This window comes from Dermacentor andersoni, chromosome 1, assembly GCF_023375885.2.
Source record: "Dermacentor andersoni chromosome 1, qqDerAnde1_hic_scaffold, whole genome shotgun sequence".
Lineage (NCBI taxonomy): Eukaryota > Metazoa > Arthropoda > Arachnida > Ixodida > Ixodidae > Dermacentor > Dermacentor andersoni.
In genome coordinates this window covers 58,190,044-58,208,336 of record NC_092814.1, presented here as the reverse complement: position 1 = coordinate 58,208,336, position 18,293 = coordinate 58,190,044, and the positions used below count along the sequence as shown (strand labels likewise).

Sequence of the window (18,293 nt, the reverse complement as noted above, 5' to 3'; positions counted from 1 at the left end):
ATCGCCGATTCTCTAAGAAAACGTTAGGCAAGCTGGTCATTGTTTGATTGACATTTGATGGATGTAAGTGCTTTTTGAATGTTGAAAAAGCAAGAGTTGTTGGAGGTGTATTTTTTTTTAACGAAATGTGAAAGTAGGTACAATGACAAATCTCATTTTAGAATATTCTACTGGCGTAATAGGTAAACACATTTATGAATTTCCTGTGTTCAGTTGACTCAGTACAAAATAATTCTGCACTTTCAGACTTTCTTTTGCCAGAAACATTAACGTTTAAGCCACACTATTATTTCACTATTTTTTTCCTGTTGTTTAGTTTATGCTATGCATAATTTTAGATTATGAAATCAAGTACTTTTCTAGCAAATTACTTTCAAATTTGGCAAAAAGTCACCTTTTTATGATGTTCAGACTTCAATTAAGCATTAAGGCCCTCAAGATAAAAACACTAGCGATCACTCTTTATACGTGCCACCTTTTTAGCTTGTGATCTCAGCATCCTAATTTGAGTAAATTTTGTTTGAGGTGAGAAAAAATTTTTGTAGTACACAACCAATCTCACCAGAAGGCCCGGGCCATATGTATCAGGCCCTTACAAAAAAATTTTTGAAAAGTTATTCCAATGTCATAGCTCAAATTCAACAAATGGCATTGAAAGCACATTGGGGAATTGTTGAAACATTACTGAGGCAGTTGTTGACAAGAGTTGATAATTGGCCCGTGACATTTTCTCAAAACGTCATCGGGGCCTTTCAATTTGGACGATCACTGGTGCATTGATAAAACTACAATGCATTTCAATATTAAAAGTACATTGAAGATTGTTGAAGATGTGTGAAGTCTGAACATTGAAAGCTGTGAAGTATTGTTGAAATGTGTTGTTTGTCAATATTGAAAGCCCACTGAAGCATTGATGCAGATGTGTTGAGTCTCAGCATTGAAAGCCCATTAAAATATTGTTGGAGGTGTTGCACATCAACACTCAAATTATGTTGAAAGCCCTTTATGCTCCCAATGTGTATTTAGCAGTGTTTAAAACTGCACTAAAATACTACTGAGCTATGTTGTGTTGCATAAGTTATCTTTGATGTCACGTCAATACCTTTGCTGTGAGAGGATAAGGGCAAATTTAAATACCGGCGCTTCTGTATTGCAGGGCTCAGTCACTCTGGGCTCAAAAGCATGGTCCTAGATTGCTGGTAATAAACCATATTGTAAGGCTGCTAGCAGTACCGTTATGCCAGTTTTTCAATTGGCAATGTTAATGGTCCTTCACGAAATCTGGAGTGCAGAAGTGATGCAGACAAAAACCATTTTCTAGGTGAAGTGTTTATTTGTAACTAAACATCTGTGTAAATGTACAACCATTTGTAGCTTGAGAACATCAGACACTTCTTGAAAACTATTGCAAAGTACAAACTTCCTGCAGCTTGACACTGTCACAAAATTGTATATTGACAGATGTAGTCTGTGTGGCCCTCAAGTAAAACACATTTCCCAAAAGAAATAAATAAATACCTAAATAAGTAAATGAACGAGCAAACTGACATACAGTAAATAAGAACACTCAAAAAGGTGCTTGCTTTCTGTATTAGGTAGCCAGTGGTACTATATCCATGGCATGATTCGCTTGAGCCTACAGCAGACACTGAGACAGTGATATGCAGGGTGATTATCTTCCAAGTTTTATAGAACTTATTAAAGACTGACTGTTGCAGCCAACATAATACTAGATACAGAATGCCAGACATTACTTGCATGAGAAATCAAGACGTATATTCAGCTAACAAAAACTCACTTAACTTCCCGACTAATTTTTTACGAATTGTAGCCAGTAATTTTACAAAGTGTATGCACTTAGAATGAATTTCCAAAATGACACCAGTGACGAGACACATGCCACAAAACTGGCCGTAAAAATCCACTGTTGTTCCACTTACTTTTTTTTAACAATACACACTGTTATGCATGAAGCACAACACTGGAATCGCCATGTATTTTGTCTTATATTTATGGAAAAATCTCAAAACTGCTGCAATCCTGGAAATTAATTTCAAGTGAATACGTCTTTCAAACTCACTGCCTACAATTTGTAAACTGCAATATCTGCCGTAATGTTATAAGTGAATTAGTATATTTGTGAGAATCAGTTGAATGTGTTTCCATTTCTTGTGCTATTAATGTCCAACTCTGAATAATCCAGCTCAAGAACAAGAATTATGCTACCTGGCACAAGCAATTTTAAAAATAACTAAAACTCAGAAAGGATCACTCTGTACAATCCTTATTTGTTGGTTGAATGGTGCGTGCCAATTTCAGTAAGCATTATCTACTTTTGAAACGTGGCAATCACAATAAGTGATGCCATGGGAGCAGTTTGTTGTGCTGCATTGCTTGTTACATGATCCAGTAGTGTTATCTGCCATGATAACATTCCTGTGCAGGTCATTCCATATCAAGCAACATTTACCTAATGAAAACGTTTATTCTCTCTCTCAAGCGACTTATTCATATTGACTACTTCAGATCTTTATATGAAAAAAAAAAGACAGCTATTAGTGACATGCTGGAAGACTACAAAATTCCTCGCAAGAAATAGGGAAAGAATTAAAAAATGGATCTGGTTTCATGCAAACATGAAAGGCGCATCATTGCCATTACTGGAGAGCTTTTGTTGCACATTAAATTTAAGCCAACTTATAGCTATTAATTCCTACTCCTCTATTTTGATGGCAAAATAAACCATTTTTGCAGTTATGTAAAATGCAGTTTTTACTGAACTGAACCACTCAGACAATGGCAGATGCACTTGCAGGTGTGTCATTCCATGCCGAATCGACCAGCGTTTTTTCGACACCACAGATATAGCTGAAAACATTGCTACATTTTTACTGGAGTTCAAAACTCCTTCCCCACTTTTATTTATTTTTGCCAAAAATTTTGTAGTATTATGGTGACTATTTTTTCTGCGCAGCTGAGCTAGAGGACATCAATCAACATTTTTTCAAATGCACATTGTGTGGATCGAGGCCTTCAAATGGTGTGCATGGAAATACGGTCAAGTGATGCAAGTGCCAAAATAGCCAATTTTTCAAATATTTGAATACTTCGAGTGCTTTTGGCGCCGGCAAAAGTGAGTAAAATTGCAATGTGTTAATTTTTTTTTTCGTAACGAAGAAAAATTCACGAGAAAGAAATTAAATACAGAATGGTAGCCCAGGTGACATACTATAGCAGAAAAATATTTGAAGCTCTGCAGGTTCAGCCGGTCGCCTGTAAAGAAACTGTAAAATTCTAATCTTTTGCCAGAAGCTTCATGTTTGAGGTAAAAAAAAACAGCTTTGGTGGTTTGCCAAAAAACATATAATATACCTTATTAGATAGCTCTGCATGTCTAAAGTTAAAAAAGAAGGCATTATCTTTAAATGTGAAAAATTCTTTTTTGAATTTTTGTCAACACTGGCTTTTCTCCGATGTGCGCACAAGCTTGCCGGCCAAGAATGCAGACAACAATGCTGGCTTAGTCTGCAACACAGATGACAGAGAAGCAGTGTTGCGGTCTGCGTTTAATTGCCAAGAGAGACACGCTCTAACGCAACAAGGCTTGTGCTTGGTACGGGCCGGGTAAACCATGCAGCCATTGCACATAAAATAGCAATATGTGTTAGATTCGCAAGGGAGTCCTGCACTGTTAAAAGCTTCATGCAGTTTACAAAAAGAAATATTTGCTATTGGCATGTGTACTTTATTGAATGACTGCGTTTCATCGTCTAACGAATGTTATCACTCAGCGCAGGACGCGCCTGCATGTATTGGCAGTTTCTGGAATGTTATCAATGGTTCTATCTGCTGCCTGTGTCGCCGAACTTGGTATAATCTGATTGCATGCATGTGCGAAGCAAATTGTGTAGAACTTTCTGGAAGACACGCGGGCACCAGCGATTACTCTGGAACCTTCGATGGCATACGTATAAAAGCTGACGCGCTAGACCGGCAGATCTGATTTTCGACGATTGCGGACTGTGTTCACCACTTTCGTTGAGCTTTGAGGGTAGCCTATTTTTCTGGGCACAGGTTCACCCAATAAAGTTTGTTTCGCCATTCACAGTTTTGTTGCCGTGACCTATTATGACTATTATGTAACCAGTAAATCCAGAAATAGTGCTGATATTGTTGATGCAAAACATTAAACGACATGTCGCACTGTAATGCAATGCGATATATCAACACGCAATGCAACATATAGGGAGCAGGACACTGTGCCCTGCCCCCTGGAACACAATGACGATGCAAGTAGAAAACACCTTCATAATTAAAACTGAAAACCTACATGAGTGTGAACAAATTCTTCTGGTGTTGCGTGTTAACACTGTTTGAGAGACGGAACATGCTCGTCTATAAAAGTCATATTTGCAGTGTTCAGTCTGATGTGGTCAGATGCCGTTGGCGACCACTTTTATCGTTAAAAATATGAGTCGAGACTGCAGCGCTTGACGTCACCTGCTTTCATATTGACATAAAAAAGGAAGCCACAGTTTGTTGACTAGTTTTTGTGACTAATTATACTATCTCTCCTTGCTAGATGACAAGGCTTCATATATTTATGCTGTATGCGTGATCCATATAAACAGTACAAAAAATAATTTATTGCATTTAAAGAATACCTTTTCTTAACTTGTCACATGCATAGCAGACATGTAGGGCTATGTAATGATGGGTCACACATACTTTTGCACCGGCCACAAAAGCTACATTTTTTACCTTCAACACGAAGCTTCTTGCAAAGCATTTGAACTTTAGTTTTTCTTAGGCGATCAACTGAACCTCCAAGGCTTCAAATATATTGCAGCTATCCCAAGTCAACCAGGCTGCGATTATTTATTTATTTTGTGCCTTCTGTATTTCCCTGCGTTCGAAGAAAAAAATCCATACTTCACCACTTCATTCTCTTGACATGAACTCCATCTGAATATCTGGATCATACAATTTCCCTTTGAAAAGAAATGTTGATCATTGCCTTCTAGCTTAGCTGGGCAAGAACTATCAATTTTTGCCAAATTATAGAAAATTTTTAAGAAAATGTTCGGAGCTTCAAGAAACATCGAGATTCTTAACAACTATATCTGTGATGGTCAAAAACACGCTGGTTGGTTTGATGTGGAATGACTCAGGTGTAACAGTTTTGTAACTCAGGTGTATGTAAGCAAATTTTCTAAAAAAATTCTCATTGTACCTACTTTTGCATATCAAGCAAACTTGAAATGGTTTGCCATAATGGAATGGTTGTTGACAAAACTGGGTGGTTTGGCATGAAATGATTGAAAATAGTTAAAAAATATAATAATAAGGTAACGCTATCCTTCCTGGAGCTATATCAAAAACTAACATAAAAATGTAGGGAAAAAGAAAGCACAACACTTATATGCTGGATTGAGCCATCCAACGTGGACTTTTTTGGAGACTAGCATAATTAAATAAATAAAATTAACAGAAAAATGCCAAGGCATACAAAGGCACAACATTTGTACGCTCATTTAAGAAATCCGAATCGAGCTCTTCAGGAGACTAACATAAACATAAACGAACATAAAAATGTCGAGAGTTACAAAAGCACACTTGTGTTTTGGTTTGAGCTGTCCAACTTGAGCTCTTCAAAGGCTTTTGGTCCCATGCAGGAAGTGAGGCCAGAGTGTTCTTTACATAGGGCATGTTGGTACCAGGAAATTTGCGACACGTGAAGCCTGCAAAAACAACAAAAAGCCAGAACAAGTTATAACAAGCAACTTCCACATGCAAGAGTGCGGCATACAATATGCCCTCGTTATAGTGAAATTGATTGATGTATTTGTCTTGCTTTATTCCAACTTTCTGCGAGTACAGCTTCACAGCATGACCATTTAAATTTATTCAAAGTGGCGCAGGACTCCACTAACTGTCAAGTGCAGAAAAGGGCAAAGAGAAACAACACACTGTAGCAAAATAACTTTATGGATATCCTGAATGTCGAAGATGTGAACTTTGCTTGCTTAGAAACAAAATCGTGGGAAAAACTTCACGTCGTTCATGAAGAAACCTGGACTACTGACAGCAAAGATTATTTATTGTAACTTTCATAATTGAAATGTGCAGAACTTCACTGTGCTTTTCCATGCTCTAAATACAATACTGTCATGTCACTAGAATTGAGTGTGGCTTCATTTAAAGTTCGGTTTTACGAGTTCACATGGAATTGGTGTGCACTTCTCGCCTTACAGTGGCTTAGGACTCTACTTTAAAGAAAATACTGCTTACAGCAAAGTGTGTTTTCTGCCTCAACGACTGTTATGAGGATTCTCTGTAGTTGTGCACCTAGCTGGTTACGATGACACATGCAGAATGTAACAGATACGAAGAAATGCTCAGTCTTCTAAGAGCCAAATGCCAGTGGACTGACTTCTTTAACTCTTTGACGTTCACTGTCGTACATCTGTGGCTGCGATGGAACATTTTGAAAAAATGTGCCTTTCAGAGCAAAGTGTTGCCTAGCGTCACACTGGAGGTGCTGCAACCTTCTGGGACTTCTAGAAAATATTCTTATTCTGCTGTCGCCCCTTGGGTTTCTCCAAAACTGATTTTTCACTTAGCTACTTGGTGGCTGTCATCGCAGTAGTTTGGGAGTGTTGCCACTTCACCTAGTTTACTATAAAACAAATTTTTGTAAATTTCATTACATAAAAAAATTATGCTGCTTATCATGCACAGAAAAATAACATGTAAAAACTGCAAATACTAAAAAGGTTTTGTCGCTTTATTGTCACTTTAAAAAGTTATTTACCCGCTTCTTTCTTGAAAAGTCGCTCTGAAGAACTTAAATCTGCGATAAAAATATATTAGGGATGTGCAAATAGTGACTTTTGAGACCAAACCGAATAATGCCAGAAGCAAATTGAATATTGGATAGCTTTTGAATAATAAACAGCTGATATCACAATTAATGTAAAATGATGTTCCCATGCTAGTATTCTTAAAGTTAGCAAGTTTCTATCAATGCATACTATGCTATGAAAAAATGTTTATTAAAAGCACAGATGGAGCAGCAAAAAGCTTCTCCACATGCACAGCACTCTTCAGTAAGCATGAATGATTACTGCACAGCCTCTAAAGTACAGCTACTTAAGTAACGTAGCCTGCTCTGTTGTTTGTACAAGCTCTCAAGTTTTACGTCTATACTATGTTCTTGGAGGTGAAAATTTACCATACTTTCGCTCAAATTTTGTTTCATCGGTGTTTTGAAATATTTGAATAATATTTGCATTTAGAAATAGTGACTTCAAAGACCGAATCGAATAGGACACTATTCAGTTCGTTATTCAAAAGTTTCGAGTATTTGCACACCACTAAAAAAGATATACCTCCTAAATTGGAGAGATGTATTTTCGCCAAAATGTGATCCTCAACGGGCTAAACAAGAGCGACGAGAAAGCCCATTCAGCTTTTTGATAAATTTAATCCCATAAGCTACTTAGCAATGGTTTATAATAACCCTGTAAACAGGCAAGTGAAGTAAAGAAGCAGGAGACACTTCCAACAATTTCAGAATGGGAGTAGTGGACATGTCCTGTAAGAAGCTTTAACAGTAGTCGCCAAGGGCCTATTCAGTGCTGCTCAATTTATTTAAGCATATGGGGAAAAGCCACTTAAGTATTTCTTTTTCATATCTTATAATACAAAGTGATAAAGTGCATGCTAATAAATAGGTTAGGTGCTTAGAATGAATAAGCGTCCACTAAACGTAGTACTGTTGACTGATTTTGGCAACTCTGTCCCTGTTGTTTCTTTGATTGAAACAACCAAAGAAAAATGCCACACAACTCATGTTCCCTCTGCTGAAGACTGCTGTCTGGCATCACATGGACCTCCTTCAAGATAGGAGCAACTTTAATTCAATGTGGTCTGTTAAAATTGGTGAAACCACTGTTTCGCATTACAGAACCGGGAGAGCAGTTTTCATTGCTGAAATTTGGTGAACGTGCTGTTCCTCGAGCTGAACAGTAACCACACTTGATCGTAGCTTCTCTGCAATTCATGTATTAGAGTAACACTTTCAAGCTGCTTAAACATGTCGTCCGTGCCACTAGATTTGAAGCGTGTTTCATAGACAACTATTCATTGCAATGACAGCGAAGTAGCACTGCTAATGCACAAATGCAGCTCATTTCATCATCATTTCACCAAAAACTTCTGGCAGTGAAGGCAGCTTTTAAATTTTAGGAGCATTTGAGTAAGGAGGCATTAGGTACTTAAGATCATATGAACAGTCATTCCAAATGGTAGGCTATTTATTGTAGCACACAATTGCACACATGGGCTACTTGAAACTCATGTGTTATGCCAATGGCAAGCTGATAATTTAAGATACAAAATGTGAACGTAAAAATGAAAAGGGAAAGGCTGTATGGTACTTGCCTATAACAGCGTTGACCCTGGTGGGGTCAAGAGCCTCTTTTGCCCCTTGGTGTTGATTCCAAAGAGTAAATGGCCCATGAGCTCCTCCTCCGTAAACATTCCGTAAACACCGGTGAAGCAAGGCCCTTGCAAACTTTCCTTGTCCACCATGGCAGGCCATGGTAAGCTGTGCCAGGATAACCTTCTCAATGCACACTCCTCCAACCTATGTGAACCTGCATGTTTAAATGTTAGCAAAGCAGTTTTGAGCCTTTTAAGCACTTTTACACAACAGCCTTAGTGCAAATAAATGACAATAGTGCCTGTTGCAGATCTAGAATGCTAAACTTACTTGACTTCTTACTAGCTTTTTATGCTGTCCGGATGCCACATGTTTCAGAAAAACGGGGATTTGTCCAGCACAAACAAGAAAAATAATAAGTTAACCAAAGTATCCAAAACATCTAGTATTATTTAATGTGATTAGCATCCTTAGCATACTTCATATTTTCAGGTGTTTGTCTCTATTTTCCCGCCTATTTGTGTCAATGGGTAGTCCATGGTCTAATGGGTAGAGATCGGGCTGCTATGTTGAGGGAAGCGGGTTCATAATCTACCGTCGGACCGGCTTGGGTCACTGGGTATGTGACCCAGGGCATGTGCCACTCTTCAATGAATCTCGTTCACGCTGGGCGACTGCTGCTGCTTGTGTTGGAAAGCAGCATTAGGAGCTCGAAGAGGGACATGACTGTCAATCGTTACTAAGATTACCACTAGACATCAGGTTCGCTTGTTGTGCTCCAGCAGTAATATTCGAGATACTACTCTGCTGTATATGTACATAAGCCACAAAGACAGCGTGTGCCAACCACCACCTCATCAATTAAATTAATCGACTCGCAAAGCACAGGCTGCACAAGATCACGGAGCGATTATGTCGACGTCAAGGACCTCAAGGGAGACAAGTCATTTCTTCGACGTGCATCATCATGCCCTTACAAACTGTATCACAATTCTGTCTGTCTCGTTAGTGCCACCATCCTAAGAATGGTCATCACATATCACCACTAATTAAAATATAAGCAGACACTTATACCTACTGTTTATGAAATCTTTATGGCGAATACTTTGAGCGTGAGTTTTTGAAGAGATAATGAATGCTACAGCTTAAAGTAACACTAAAGAAAAATTAAATTAATTAAATTCTGGGGTTTTACAAGCCAAAACGACAATCTGATTTTGAGGCGCACCATAGAGGGGAACTCCGGATTAATTTTTACCACCTAGGGTTGCACGGTACATGGGTAGTTTTGCATTTCACCTCCGTCAAAATGCGATTGTTTGATCCTGTGACCTCGTGCTTAGTAGCGCTGTGCCAACACCACTAACTAACCATGGCATGAAAGCACTAAAGCGAAAAATAACTTCAGATCTATCTGTAAATGACCTTCCTACAATTCAAGAGATTCACTTGCACCGTGACAAGAGGCTGAGTAAACTGTAAAGGGCGCAAGAGGAAAGATTGGTGGCACTGCTGCCTTGAAGTTGCCTCACCAGCTTGCTGTGACGCCATGGATTTTGACGGTGTCTGCTCAGGTGTAGCTATTTTTTTTTTTTAAGTAAAGGCGGTCTTCATTGTTTTCCAAAAAAGCAAAAAACCCAAATTAAAAAGCATCAGGAACTTTTACTAAACCAAAGGGACCCAAGTTTGTAAACACAATTGAAATCAACGATGTGACAATGAGGTGTCAGCACGAAAATTTTGGGGCGATACTCAGTAAATGTAACTGAGTTTCACTTGCTCTAATAATCAACCAACTACCAAGGAATTAACAGAAGTAAATATTTAAAACAATGCTATTTTATTTTAAACTGATTTCAGGTGTCATTGTGTTCCTTTAACTCAAAACAAGGCTTGCACTTGGCTGCATAATAGGATAACATGTATTACTGGTTCTCATTAGGGTAGGATTGTCAGTATACCAGAGGGCATGCAATGGCTGATTTAGAGGGGAGCCCTGCCACCTTTCCTCAACCTCCAAATTTTCATTTGTTTTATGAGTAGTGAGGCGATTTCTGCATCTTAAAGAGACACAATGCCAAGGAGATGCATGCCGCGCTGGCTACAGTATATGGTGACTGGCACTGCACAATGTCCAGTTCAACTTCAATCTTTTTGGAATTTGGCCCTTGAAATGCAGAAGGCTCGGATGACTGCTCATTCTTCAACCAACTTTCTCAATGGGTGCTGCTGTTTTGGTTTGATGCTCCTAGCAGTGCAATGCTGTGTGACATAAGTCATAATAGTTATATTCTCGTAAAACAAGAAAGATGTGCACTCATGTAGACCACTAGAGTGCGCACCAAGCTTCTGAACTCCCCTTTTATATCAGGCATATACTCCGTGCTCCCAGTGCAGTTGCCAAGTCTCTCAGCTGAGTGCTTAAAGGCACCTTATCTTGCTACTGAAGGCACTGTGCACCAATCGATCACTGGAAGAAATCCTTGCAGTTGCATGAGCAATTTTTTTTTTCTGCTCCCTGCAATACATTTTCTCTGTATCACTGCATTTAATCATGGTGACGCTACTGAATGAAAAGAATTCGCGTTTCGGCTGGAGTGCCTCCCAGCTCATTTGGAATCTGAAAAAAGATGTCCGAGTTAAAACGTGAAGCCACAATGCACCAAAAGCAACAATCAAAAGAGCTACATGGACCATTAAGCTGACATAAATGGACGGATATAAATGACCGATTGAAAACACTCAAGTTGTAGCTGCTCTTGTCAATGGCAGTGTGAGCTGGTCAAATAATTTATTTCTAATTCCTCTCCTTGTTTTTAAAATTGTTTCTGCTCATCTGCTTAAATGTTGTGCCCCCACTTTAAAGGCAGCTCCTTCATATAAAACCAGTGTTGCATTTTTTTACTCCCCGTCTACCTGATGCTACGGAAGTTTTGTTTACTCTCAAAGAAAGTATTTCACAGAACTGCTCCACTGACAAAGCATTGTTCCAAGATTGTGGCAAAGCGTCATTTAGTTCACAAGGATGCGCTCCCCTTTCAATCTGTTCTCATCTGTTCTCTTTATAGTGGTCGATTTGAAAGCAATAAAAGCTTTTTGACATAATTAGCTACTTCTATGGTCACAATAAACTTTGCTAATTATTGACATTTACGTAGTCGATAACGGATACATGCTGCCTGGAAATACAGAGGAAAGACACGGCAGATACGCCCAGGCATCTCGTTCCTTTACTGATTTTAAATCTTTATTAAATCAATCAGTTACAGAATTGCGAAAAGCTCAAATTTCACGCTATTACATCATTTTGAATGTACTATCCCAGTAAAGTAGGACCTGGAGTGCCATGGAATCTGCCTTTTCCGTGAACGCAAAGGCGCCTACGCACTCGATGGAGTCAAACGGAGAACATGAAAAAAGAAAGTTGAATGCGCGCGAACTGGTGGGAAACAAAACACACGCGGTTGGCAAGGCGCATAACTCGATGATTTCACAGCATTCGGTGGCATCACCCATACTTTATCTCACCATAGAATCGCATGTACACCCTTGAAATTCTTTATTATTATCGCGCGTTAGCCTCCTATATGTTTTCTGATCGCGCGAACGTCGACCGCACGGCGTGTCAGCGACCTTGCAGCAACGCGGGGGCACTCGATCCTGAAGCGAACAGCGAATACATTTTCGCCGATCTCCTGGTTGCTACACGTCTGCTCACACGCCTGCTAGTAGACGGCGTGGCGCAAACGAAATATATTTGATTACAGTACAGTTCGGATGCCGCATTGTTTTGCGCTCATTAATAAGAACTCAATCGGTGCTCGAACACCGTACCAGAAATCGTGGCGTAGATTACCTGTTTTAGCTGGCTGCCTTACGTCACCACAAACGGACAGTGATGTTAAACCAGGACAAAACTCCATGTTCAGCACCACAAATCTAGTGCTGTACAACCAATTCTCGCAACGGAGGGATAGTACTAGGAATGAAAACTAGAAAACAGGCGCGCGGAAGGCACGCACAGGCGCTGTACGCATTTCCGCACTTTCGTTCACCGCGTCGCAATGGACGAACAAGGGGAATACGAAACACTCACTCAACTTTGATGTCGCTCAGTCGGAGGCGATCATGGTGATCTTCGAAGCAACAAGCCCATAAAAAGCGTGCAACTCGCAGGAATATTACAAAGAAGTAACAGCGAAGCAAACAAGGAATGCAGAAAACGGAGGAAGCGCCCAACCCAACCGCGTGCACAAACATAGAATGCGTGAACAGAGCAAACGCGCATTCATACAAGTGCACACATACAAATACACGCCTATATCAACATGAATTGTAACATTTATTAACAAATTTTCTAATGTAATGTTATTTTTTAACAATTGCTGCGACTTGCTAGTGCATGAAAGTTTTCTACTTGGCTTCTTTGATGAATTACTTTCTTTATCGCAGTAACGCAGTGCACCGGCCGAAGCTAATGGAGTGCGCGGGAAATGGCGCAAAATTCAAACGTCGCAAACGCCGCGCCATGTGTGCGCGCACAGTTTTCATCCTTTAGATTATATATATATATATATATATAATGCGCGCAGCAACCGCGCAAACTGAACTATTGGCTAGAAAAGTACAGAAATCGCTGTTTGTGCTTGTTAGTTCGACATCATGGCAAACCGCAGACGGTCTGTCGTCCCATTCCTTAAACATTTGTGCGTGTGCTTCTGCGCTATACGATTTGTCGCGGGGAAAGTATAGCAGCGCAGATTGTGCTTGGTGACCAAGCAGGTTCCCAGCACATTAGCACCCCGTCTATGTCACAGAAAAGACTTTGGCCTTCATTTAAATATGAGCACCATGTCCTAGATATCGGTGAAACTTTTCGTTTCGTTCTATTGTACGCTAAGTGGTTGCATCTAAGCGAAACGCACTATTTAAAAACTAGGTTCTCTTCTTTCTCCGCCGCACCCGCCGTGATGGCGTAGTGGCTGAGGCGTTGCGCTACTAACCCGAGTGCGCGGGATCTAATGCGCGGGATCTAATTTTTCCAGAAGTGCATCAACTTTTCAAATAAAACCTTGCGGCAACCATGCATGCCTCTATCCTGTCATATGCAGGTTGTCCCACATAACTTGAGCCAAAGTTTTTTAAATGAAAGGCGCTCCGGACGCGAGTCGAACCGAATGCCTAATGTTGGCACTGGCCTAGAGTTACTCAGTCCGCTGTTTTATTTTCCCCTTAACTAATGGATTAGTTATGTTTAATTAATGAACTTTTTAAGTGTTGGCTCCAAACCCTAAGTGTGGCACGCAACGTTGTAGAGCACCTTGAGAAACCTCTCAATAAATTGTTTACAACACGATATATCTCACGTGGTTCTTTCTTCCGCGTTCCAAAGAAAGCCCGCGAAATGTGAAAAAATACCACTCAACACTCAACGCACGCTTGAGAGCTGCACGATACCACTGCAAAAACGCTACGTCAGGTGGCTTTTTTCATGTTTCGCGGGCTTTCATTGCAACCCGGAAAACAGGACTACGTGAGGCGTATCGTTTACGAAACAACTCAATCGGTGGTTTCTTATGGTGCCCTACAAATGTGCGTTTCATACTTGGGGTCCTCCTCCAATAATTAAGAAGTTGGGTAATTAACCTAATTAATTAGTGATTTATGGCGATGACAAAAAGACTGCCTGAGTCAGTGCGAATAGTATGCGTTCGGTTCAATTCGCTTCCGACGCGCCTTTCATTTTTAAATTATTGGCTCAATTTACGTGGGACACCTTGTATAGTGCAATCAACCTCTCTGATGGCCTTCATAGATTATGAAAAAGCATTTGATTCAGCAGAGATACAAGCATGCAGTGATGGAAGTATTGCGCAATCAAGGAGTACAGGAGGCAGGCGTCAATATCATGGGAAGTATCTACAAAGATTCCACAGCTACCTTGGTTCTCCGCAGGATACGTAGAAAATTACCTATGAAGAAAGAGGTCAGGCAAGGAGGCACAGTCTCGCCAATGCTATTTGCTGCATGCTTAGAAGTATTGAAGCTATTAGACTGGGAAGGCTTAGGAATGAGGATCAACGGCGAATATCTCAACAACCTTCGGTTACCAGATGACATTGTCATGTTCAGCAACACTGGGGATGAATTACTATAATGATTGAGGGCCTTAACCGAGAAAGTGTAAGAGCGGGATTCAATTTTCCAATTCAATTCAATTTTATTGATAAGTAAATTAGTACAAAAACAGTTGTATACAGGAAGGGGTCTCAAAGTAAAAACTGCAGGCGGGACGATGAATTGTAAATCAAGAAATAAAGCGAAACTAACAATGCATAGGTGAAAAGTTAATAAGCAGATGAACGACAAACCAAGTACACTGATGTCATGCATAATCATATAATTAAACAAGTTACAAAAATAAAAGAAGTGCAAGAAATACAAATAACGACCGACACAAAATAAAAAGAGCAATGCTTTGGATAAATTTAAATAAGTAGGCGCAGACAATCAAACACTAGATCAAGTTAATTAGTACAGTCAATATTGTATTCAAATAGGTAGTCTTTAATCGAGATTTAAAGATGTAAAGGGAGTTTCATTGTTTTAAGTAGGTAGGCAGGGAGTTCCATATGGATATAGCAGAAAAAAGAATAGTTTGTTTTGCATAGTTAGTGTGCTTATGCAAAAGAAGGTTGCCATTAACAGAAAAATGGGTGCAGTTAGCGTTAAGCAATATGTACGGTGGAATTATATCGAGGTAGAGATAGCGATGAAAGTCTTCGAAAAATAATAGACTAAGCTATAGTTATAAGATAGGGATAAAGGTAGCACGCCATTGTTAATAAAGAACGGGAGTGAATGCCATGTTCTAATATATTGAAGTCTAATATGCATTAGACAAAGATAATGTTTAATAGTCTGACAGGGGAAGAAGAATTCATGACCATCAGTACATTTATGATCGGAGTGGTAAGTTTATCTAGGTCAATTACTCACAGGGGACCCTGATCTTGAGAAGGAAACTTACAGAAAAATAAAAATGGGTTGGAGTGCATACGGCCGGCCTTACCAAATCCTGACTGGAAGCTTAATTACGTAAGTATGTGAGTATGTGAGCGTGAGTTACTGTCGGCACGTGAGTCACTGGTGCGAGCACACGCGAGTGTGAATGAGTAGAGAGCCTGCAGAAAATATTGGTGAGCGAGCACGGGCGAGTATCCGCATATTGTCCCGACCTAGGGGCTCATGCGTAGCATGTGGACCTAGCATTTTCTTTGCTACTTCCTCTATTTTCGACGTCGGCGTCGCGCGAGACGTAGCGAGGGCTCTTCCACACAGTTGTGGCAGAGAGGGAAAGCACGAAGAACATTTACAGGACAAAAGGCATTTAATGTGGACAAAGTATACCTCGCCGTGTAAACTCAGCGAGAAGTTTGACATGCATCGCCCTGTTTCATACTTTCTGTACATGCATCTCTGCTGTCAATGTTTTCTTCACCGCTCGCCAAAACATCGCATTAGCTTGCAAGTCATCGCTGCATCCACATCGCAGTCGCTATGGAACTTCTGTCTGCACTTAAGCAGAAGGTGTATCATTACATACATTGGAAATAATGTGCGACTGAACGTGTCATGTGTGTCTCCTTGCACAGCGTTTAATTGAAACGATTCGATAAAGCTTCTTAACAGTGCGCTGTATTGTGCGCAGTGGATAAGTGGGTGTGTGGGGTGGGGTGGGGTGGGTGTGTAGGGGGTGCTGAGGGGGGTTGGACAGTCGAAGCGAACGAATTTGAATTCCGCGTGTCTGCTTGTCGCGTAGTCGTGAGTATAGGCGCTGCCTCTGAGCGCCACCTTAATTTTGAGATCAGCTTTACCGCCAGCTCAAACCCAGGTGGTTACCGGCGAGGCTTAAACTTGCGGCCTTTCCTTCCTTTTTTTTTAGCGGCACCTTTTAGACAGTTCTCAGCAACGTATACAAAGACCTTCTCAAACATCCTTTCACTATTACAGCGCTTGTTTATTAATCTTCTTCGGTTGCCGACATTTTGAAACTCAATTACTGTCTGCAGTGCTATAGTTGGAGACGTGACAAAAATCACGTAAGAAGTTCTTATGAGAATTTGTGAAAAATGTATACTCGCGCATCGGGTATGCGCACCGCATCTATTCGAGCATGCTTCAGGAGAGTTTGCTGTTGGGCAAAATAAATCGTCAGTTACAAGTGAGTGCTGCGTCTGTCTCTCTTGATTGTCCCGTTTCTTGCACTGTTTTCATTATGAACAAGCGTGCTTCTTCTTCCGCTATAGAACGAGCAAGAACGAGACATGAAAGCAAAAATAACGTGTGGTAACTATGTTATAGGCTTAGAGAAGAATATTCGAAAAGCCTTGTGGCGTGATAGTAAAGGATGGCCCACTAAACGCAACAACGCCACACAAGCCGCACAACAACAGCCGGTGCTAGGCTGGAAGTGCGCTCTCGGCTAAACTTCTCGTGCGAGGCAACTGCATTAAACATTCATGACGTGGAAAGAATCCAACGGAAATCCGTCCGCTTTATTTATTCTAAATATCGACAGGCCGACTCATCGACCTGCTTAATGAGGAAACACGTCATCCATACTTTGGAGCTGCGACGAAAATTCAACGACTGAGGTTTCTATTGTTCAGCTCAAGCATAAGAAACTGTCTTTAAATCCTGAGAACGACATCTGACCCTTCTTATCGAGGGCGACAATCAGGGCATCGTCATGCGGCGTCCTCACGTTCGAGCCAAAACAAACGCCTTCAAGTTTTCCTTCTTTCCACGCGTGGTAAATGACTGGAACGTTCTCTCGTTGGAGTCGCTACTGAGCACAGAAGCGATCGAACATCTTGTTTATGGCCTTGTAGTATTAATTTTTGTTTTTCCTCCTACTTTGGTGTGTTTTATGTATCGTTTTCTTCTTCTGTAACGTTGCTACTGTAATTGGTTTATACCTAGTACTGTTACTTTGTGTAATTTATTATATTTAATATTTATATTTATTATTATCAAATACAATAATATATATTAAATAATATTATGTTGTTATTATTACTATATTTATTATTTATATTTACTATTATTTATTGTATAATTTCTATAACTTATAACTATCACCACTCCTGCTAAGGCCCGCGGAGTAGGCCTGGTGTATTTTACAAAAAAAAAAAAAAGTAAACTGCATGTACTGTCTCTCACGCTGAAAATCCCGATGCAGGCCAAGTCGCTAGCTGCAGTCTTGGATATTACCATGCAGCGGTGCTGCTGTGGCTCTTGTGGTGTGATTACAGGTCCTCTTCGGGCAACACTGTCCGCGAGCATTCCTCCCAGTCAAAAAAGATTCAGTGGAGTTCAAGTGGAAAATTTCCAATGACCACCAATTGACGTTGAACCAATTCCATTTTCGCCACCCATTGGACCATACTATCGTAACGAATTGGTAACACAAGTTGCAGCAAATTGGTCTTCCAACTGTAACTAATTGGTGACCATTTTACTAAAATGGTGGCCAATTATTGGTCCGCCAGTTAGATCTGACTTTGGTTAAGTAAATGCAGCTGGTTTCGAGCTATATTTCCATTGCACAAAGCTAACTGGCATCCTAGTGGTCACCAACTCTGACCTCTGTAGTCGTCCAATCGTAAGGAACTGCTGACGCAGTTGGACTTGTGTGAATAAAAAGATTTGTTAATTCAGCCCCAAACACGGGCGGCGCCCGTTAATACACGTATGAATGAAGCAAGCCATCTAACTGCATGCACCTAATTTGAGAAGCTGACTCGTGCACAAACACACAACAGAAAATTGCTTCACCGAGCCA

At 40.3% G+C, this 18,293-nt stretch overlaps 1 protein-coding gene and 1 long non-coding RNA gene across 2 annotated transcripts in view; one reads left to right on the top strand and one right to left on the bottom strand.

Moving 5' to 3' along the window:
- The window catches only part of LOC129380472 (uncharacterized), a 482,520-nt gene that overhangs the window by 341,010 nt on the left and 123,217 nt on the right, over positions 1 to 18,293 (top strand). The window lies entirely within an intron of this gene.
- LOC140213789 (uncharacterized) lies at positions 1,314 to 12,689 on the bottom strand. Its single transcript, XR_011890769.1, has 3 exons — positions 12,543 to 12,689; positions 8,446 to 8,660; positions 1,314 to 5,741 (listed from the first exon to the last, which is right to left on the bottom strand). It is a non-coding gene; the product is annotated as an uncharacterized lncRNA (long non-coding RNA).